Genomic DNA, 8,052 nt, shown 5'->3' with positions numbered 1-8,052 from the left:
ATACTCGCACCCGTACAGGCACACACTCAGACACATATGCAGATACGCACACACACAAATACAACAAAAGCTACGCTCACACACACAAGCATACGCACACACACACAAACAAATAGAATATACCCATTTCCAGAAAGAACGCCCACATTCCCAGAAAAAACACACACACATACACACGAAATACAGTTCAACAATCACAACAAACACAGGCACAAATATATATACACTTACACAAGGACGTACACGTACACAAGGACGTACACATACACAAGGACGTACACGTACACAAGGACCTACACGTACACACTTACACACACCCCACTCTCACAAACACAACAGGCACACATACACACGCACACACACGTACACACACAGCTCTGACAAATATAACTCACACACATGCACACGTATACACACAAACCGCTCCGACAAATATAGCACACATATGCACACACACACCGCCCCGATAAATACAAAAACACACATACATGCACATGCATACTCACTTACACACATACACACACGCGCGTGGACAATTATAACACACATACACAGATACCCGCGTCCACGCACACACCACCTTGATGAACGCGACACACACACATACACATGCGTACAGATATGACCTAAGAAACGCAACATAAACGGACACATGCACATATGCACACCACCCGACAAGCGTATCACACACACACACACATGCACATCAGGTACACACACAGCACCCTCACAAATATAACACACACACATACACATGCATACGCACGTACACACATAGACACACCAATATTTAAAATATAACACACTCATACATAGGCATATACACACATGCATACACACGTTCGCACACAGTACCCTGACAACCTCAACGCGCACATACTCACACACACGCGCGCGTGCACACATACGCGCACAAATACGTTGAGACACACGTACACACACGCACAAATAAAACACACATATACAGGCACACATTTTCACACATGCACACTCGCACATAAACCGCTATTCGTATTTCTCAGAAAATCACACACACACACATCCATACACACATGCAATTAGACGCAAATACACGCTATTCTTTACTTATGAGTCATACATATAAACCCCAAAACCCAAGCTAAAACTACTGAACCTTAATAGAACCAGCTCGCCAAACAAGCTTTTCTTAGCTCCACAATTAGAAATCAAACAATCGTGAGCTACTTTTTAAAGGAAAAGCAATTCTAAGCCACAATATTTTAAAAGCAAAACCATCTTTTAATCACATGACTGCCATCAACAAAACACTGTATTATTTGAGTCACCATTTCTGTATAAAATACTCGAAATTGTCAAATTCTATCCAGATGCAAGACCCTATAGACAGATCCGAGAACCCTAAATCATATGTTATTTCTCTATTCACCTTTTTTCAATTTAAGATGCTGCAAAAAATATGTGGTTTCTGATCACAGAGAGGCTGAAACGTTAGCACCCACAGATTGGCAAACCAGACACGTTTTATCTTCTTGACAGAAACTCTATAACTTGATATAGATATATTTATGTAAACTAATTTTTATATTCTTATCATGGTAAACATTTTTATCACCTGAACTGAATGTTTTTATGTAAATTATTATTTGACTGATAAACAGAAGATATGCAAAATTTTCAAACTTTTTCTTATCGTTGTCAAAGACTCTATCACTTGATTTGTATACATTTATGTAAACTAATTTTTGACACCGGAGAGGATACACAGAAACACCATACCATACTTTTGGAAATATTTTTTAATAATGGAAACCGGTTTAGTTAATAAATACTTTAAAAGACTCCTGTGTGTTCAGATTATCTTCTTTATATTTTAACTCGTGCAGTAATCCCCAACTTTACTTTAAGGAAAAGAATCTGAAGATACATATATAAACGTATCCCTGGACACATCTAAAACTTGTTTGCATAAATTCGATTTGCTTCAGCTCATGCCTGAATTCTGGTGATAGATTTAGTATTTTGCATGTAATAAAGGTGATCATCCCATTTAACAAGATTCGAAAATATATTTAGCTTTTCACGGGTGCCCGTGTCTAAAGTTACTGCTGTTAAGAAGTAGTGGACACTTGACATAATGTACACTGAATTGTGTATAGTTAATATCTACATACTTAGCATAAAAATCTACACGTCATGCGAGTTCCTCACAATATTTCAATTAGAATTTATTCCATTTTTATAGACGGTTTCGTATCAAATCATTTAGATTTAGTTTTATTTCAATGCTTGAGTAGATTACAACTGGTTTTACACTGAGCATTCGCTACAATCAGTTGTTGAGCATTTACGAAAGCTATTGTTTGCTGTTTGGGAACTAATTATCCTAACGGCTACGAATTTCAATATTTCTAGTTTTTCAACAAAGGAAATTAATTATGCATTTACGATTCTGAAAATAATAAGAAAAATTTCCTCCATATCTTTCGGGGAAATATATCTATATACATATACATTCGTGTGAACGAACACATACATATTTATGTATCAGTTTTATGTGCCAATCCTCGGATTTTTTTATCCCTTTAATATAGCATCGATTATATAATGAACGACAATGGTATTTATGAATTGAGTAACTGAAAAAAACCTCTACAAGAAATATTGTACCTCATAAAAACATTTTACTGTAAAAGCTATATGAAGACACATGTATACTGATGCATGAATAAACTTACTATAAAATTCATTTCTGAGAAGAGAAATTGTCTTACTGTAATGCTTTTAATATTATTTTTATCATATATTGTTTAATATGTCACCTGTTCCCATTTGAAAGGTCTAATGACGAAACGTTAAATTATACTGATACACAAGTTCTGGAACCTATACCTTCAAATGTGGATTCCAGTGAAATTATCAGAAATGAGACGGTAATATTAAACTAAGCGACAATTGACAGCAACCCCAATTTTATTTAGTGTCTCATTTTAAATGCTGCCAGGAAAATCATGCCTTTTACATGGGCAAAATTCACTTTGTTATTTGTTTTTTAAGAAAGAACATAAAACCGATTCGCAACAAATTTCTATTGCCACATCACAGGAAAAATTCTGAAGTTTAGTGTTGATACGAGTCATAAAAATGTAAGAAGGGGACATTTGCAAAGAAGACATGTATTCGTTTGTAACCGTACGGAACAGGACACAGCTAAAGCTGCTGATGAACATATCTATAGAAGCTTTGCCATTTATTGTTTGCGACAAGTTATTCCACTTAACAGTATTTGTTGTATTTTTATATGTAGGATCAGTAGACGATGTAAATCGGAATCTGCAAACCAATAGCAATATGTTTAAATTAAAATTTCATGAAGGGCTATGCTAATCACGAACAACTATATCAGCAAAGTGAATAAGCCGGCAATTTTCTCTACAAAGAAATACGATGAGAACCGAAAACATTTATATAAGCAATGTGAGCTGTATACCTTATGTCTGAACGTTTGTGTTAGAAAGTGGAGACAAACTGTCTGAATGAAAAATACATCTAATAAGGAGGCGAGCTCCAGTCTCCGAGTTGGTAATAACCAAATTATGCAGAAAGTTTTAAAATAGTAATCGCATAAGTAAAATCCAATATACGAACTAACACAATAAAGAAATTCGGGTAAGTAGGAAATATTGTTTAATAGTAGCATTCTTTTAGTTTTGAAAATTAAAAAAGAATGCTAACAAACTACAAATGTACACACAATATGTTGATGGGATATTTGAGAAACTGCTCCTCAGAAAATGAAACAAAATAAAAGAAACATAAACGAGAAAAAGCCAAGGGAAACTTTAAAAGCAGCAAAATATTTTCCTACAGGTTTAAGAACGAAAAATTATTAAGAGCATTGCTTGAAACAAAGCGTCAATTCTACATAACCATAGAGAAGATAAATTCGATACTTAATATCCAATATATATATATGTCTTCCATACAGACCTGTAACACAGTTGTCATAAATATTTTCCAAAATTATTTATACAAGTAAGGGTACCAATCTATAAGTAGATGAAGGTATAGAGATATATAATTTTCAGTATGTACAAAAACATTTGAATTGGAGAGGGCTGCTATGATTTGGAAACAACTATACACAGTGGAAATTAAAGAAAATTACCGACATATTTTGAAATATAAGGTCGTGTCAGAAAAATGTCACAAGTCTAAAAGAATATAGAACATATACCGTTTATAAGTTGCAGTACTAAGATTTTATATACTAGCAGGAATGTGGACAGTATTGAATTAAACACCTAGCGGTGATTCGTTAGTGGTTTTCACAGATGCCTGGTATAAATATTGCAGCGTAGGAATAGATGCGGAGATGAGTATTCTGTATCATACTAATAATTGTAGAAAATCTTGGGATAGTTAACCCTGGTTTATTTTACAATTTATAAGAAGTTATAATATGCTAAGTGCTATCTAAAGTAGACCATTGACTACAGATATAGCGTAAATCATTTGCATAATACTTCTAACTAAACCTCTGGGCTTTCTACGACGAATAGTGTATCTACCGGTACACTATGAAGTACCATGGTTATTTCCATAGGAATGAGAATATGTTCATGCCGGGAGGAGATCACGGGTGATATCTAAGTGATGAACGGTATGAAGATTAGTGAAAATAATTATGGAAAACTCAATATTTAAAATTGAAATGTAAATTTATTTCTTATTTGCAAATCTCAAGCACTAAAGGCGAAGACTCGATCGACTCGATGCTACTCGCTTTCAGCGTCTGTGTAACAGTTCTAAATATCGAAAAGTAGATAGAGATCAATAATCAGGATCGGCGGCAAGGATGTCGATTTGATAAACTAACTCCAATTCCTAAACTTCCAAATGTAACATAACAGCGAACACTTGTGCGATTTGGCCTTTTTAGATATGTATAATAACACATGATAGGCTGACAAGGTTTCTCTCATAGAATGTGAGAAACCGAGGTTTATTTTTCATCATAGTTCCCGTTGCAGACCACACACTTCTTCCATTGGTGTTGCAGTGCTTGGATACTATTGGTGGAGCGGGGTTCATCTTGTTGGTCAAAACGTCATCAACAGCGGATATGACATCATGATGACTGTGATACTGGTTCCCAGCCGAATTTTTCATTTTCATTTCGGAGAACACATGTTAGTGAGATGGGTCCATATCGGTTGAATATGGAGGGTGATCAATCAGTTCAAATCAAATGCTTAAGTGTATGTAGACTGTGAAATTCTTAACAAGGAAAATCCCTAAGAACTAGGAGTGGGTAGCATGAAAGGACTTAAAATATATTTACATGACTATATTATTCCTGGAAATATATTAGGACGTTGACATTTTATGTGTCTGTGTATTTCTGCTCCCTCTGTAGATGTAAACATTCGCATGTGTGTGTATGTTTGTGTGTGTGTGTGTGTGTGTTTGTGTGTGTATCAATATATGTTTCGAATTGAGGTTTTATATAAACATATACAAGTTAATGATTTCAAAATTTACTCAGGTATATATTCAATATTTGTAATGATATATATATAGATGTTTGCCTCATCTCGGAATTATTAAAGATGACATCAGAAAAATATAGTGTTCACAAGTTTGGTTTTGCAGTTAGTTGGTGTTTGCATGTTCATACATTGTCGTTCCAGTGTTCTATATCGGACGCCTTTCAGGACGGCTTGACCTCTATTCATATGAGATCAGATATATAATTACTAGAAATATGTACATTTATTTCGTACTTTCTGAGTTGGTCAATGTATAATTCGAGAGACATTTCTGGTGTTTCTATTGCATTATAACATTAATAGGCCATGTAAAATCTGCCTTCATTCACTCGTTACTGTCATTTACGGTATTTTAGATTTTATTGCCAACGTAACATAACAATAGTCAAACTTATGTCGGTAAAACAGACCGATCAAAATGTTATGCATAAGAGAAATATTACAAAATGTCTTTATGCTTTCTTGATAATTTGAAATGACTTGTGGAACTGGTAATAATATGGCTTGAGAATCTGTAATATTATGAAACAGCGCTTTGTATTTATAATTAACGTGTTTAGTTGTTTGTATGTAATGCTGTTGTTAGTCCCGATCCAACGTCTTTATGTGCAATTCTGAGAATATATCTAAATTATATTCTCTTACTTCATATTTTAATATTCTGTTCATAAGAAGAATGTCAAGTTAAAGCTACTGGGCCGATCCAATGATACGTAAATATCAAAGTTTCAAACTCGAAACAGGTACACGTCTTTGCACATGAATTACTTATTTTACGTTTCCATGGAAACAGGCTGTTAAAAATTGATACTTTACTTGATTTCACACTAAACCCATCTCGTACAGTGCTTTAGAAATGCTGTAGGGTATGACATGGCACAAGAATACTAACAGCATACAGGTGATATTAAATAAGAGTTCGGCGTTTTTGACTCTTAATGTTTTCTTTTAATTAGAAAATTCACCTGCAGCGACAGTTTTCGAAATGAAACTAAATTTTGGCAGCCAGTAATTAAATTTCTGCAAGTTCAATCTAAATATAACATCTTTTCTTGTATGTGAGGGTTCTGCAAAGTGTTCCCTTAAAACAGCAATTCTATATTAAGGTGACATATCAAATTACCCTCTGTAATTCTGCATTCTCAAAAACAAGTAAAATGATATATTAAAATTGCTACAAGGAAGTTACTTTCGTTCGTTTGGCTACCTTGTTCCTTTTTGTTATTTTTTCCTTATTTAAAATTTGTTTAATCGAAATCCTCACGAAATCATATTACAAAATGTCTTTATGTTTTCTTGATAATTTGAAATGACTTGTGGAACTTGTAATAATATGGCTTGAAGTGAATTACCGAAGTTCATACAGTTGGACACTGCATGATTAAACCTTTTTTAACCAAACTATCATTCCATTATAAATGGAACTTGTATCTATTTATTTTTGCTGTTCTGTTATGCTATGTTAGTATTATGATTATTATTAATAATATTAGTATGATAATACTAATTATTATTACTAGTAATATTAATACTAATACTAGTATTTCTTAATTTTTTTTTGTCTCTTTTGTATTTGTTCGGGCTTAATTAATGTTTCTCACAACTCATTCCATTTTCTACAATTTTCCAGTATTTCATTATACGATTTATTTATTTTCGTTCAGATCCGTTCATTTCAATTTATCCACATATTTATTATATAAATTGTTCTTCCTTGTTTCCATTATTTTTCATTTTATTTCTATCTGTCTTTCTTCCTTTGCTTAAAATTCATGCATTATCTTCCATTTTCGCTATGTGAATTATCGTTGATATCATTCAGTTATATTTCCGTTTTTTTATGTTATTTTGTTTTTCATACTTTTCACTATATCTAGCAGAGAAGAGCTGGAGCCTACACAACGCATTCTAGAAATTTAACTATGCCACTAAATGCGATAGTTATAAAAGAATCCGCATAAGATATGAAGCTACTTACATACCGCCTCATACAGAGATTCTTGTCATCTCAAATTTCGTACGTAAAACACATTACTCATGTGCTGATAAACAGAAAGTAAATGAAATCAGATCAAGTTAATTTCATTGTGATCTGTACCCTTAAGGTGTTTGCTACAATTAGGTCATCTGTTCTCTTTTTCATATTTTCAACGTTATAAAGTACAAGATTATTGGTATGAGATACTGAGTTTCATTTAGAGCTTTTGTTAAAATCGGCTAGTAGGGTTCAGTGTTACAAGACTTAGGTCCTTTTATCAAAGCAAATCTGTATTTCCGTATATTTGCACTGATTTCATATACCAATACTTTAGTGTAAAGAAACGTCGCATCAGATTCTCTGGATATGGAGACGCATCGTATCCTTGTGAAAAAGCTATATATTTTAGATTGTATGTATGTATGTATATATGTATGTATCTTTGTATGTATGTATGTATGTAGGTAGGTAGGTAGGTAGGTAGGTAGGTAGGTAGGTAGGTAGGTAGGTCACATCGATACTCTCACTAAATATTGGAGGAAA

This window comes from Octopus bimaculoides, chromosome 9, assembly GCF_001194135.2.
Source record: "Octopus bimaculoides isolate UCB-OBI-ISO-001 chromosome 9, ASM119413v2, whole genome shotgun sequence".
In the NCBI taxonomy this organism is placed as follows: Eukaryota; Metazoa; Mollusca; class Cephalopoda; order Octopoda; family Octopodidae; genus Octopus; species Octopus bimaculoides.
The sequence above is the reverse complement of the archived record's forward strand: the minus strand, read 5'-3'. Positions refer to the sequence as shown.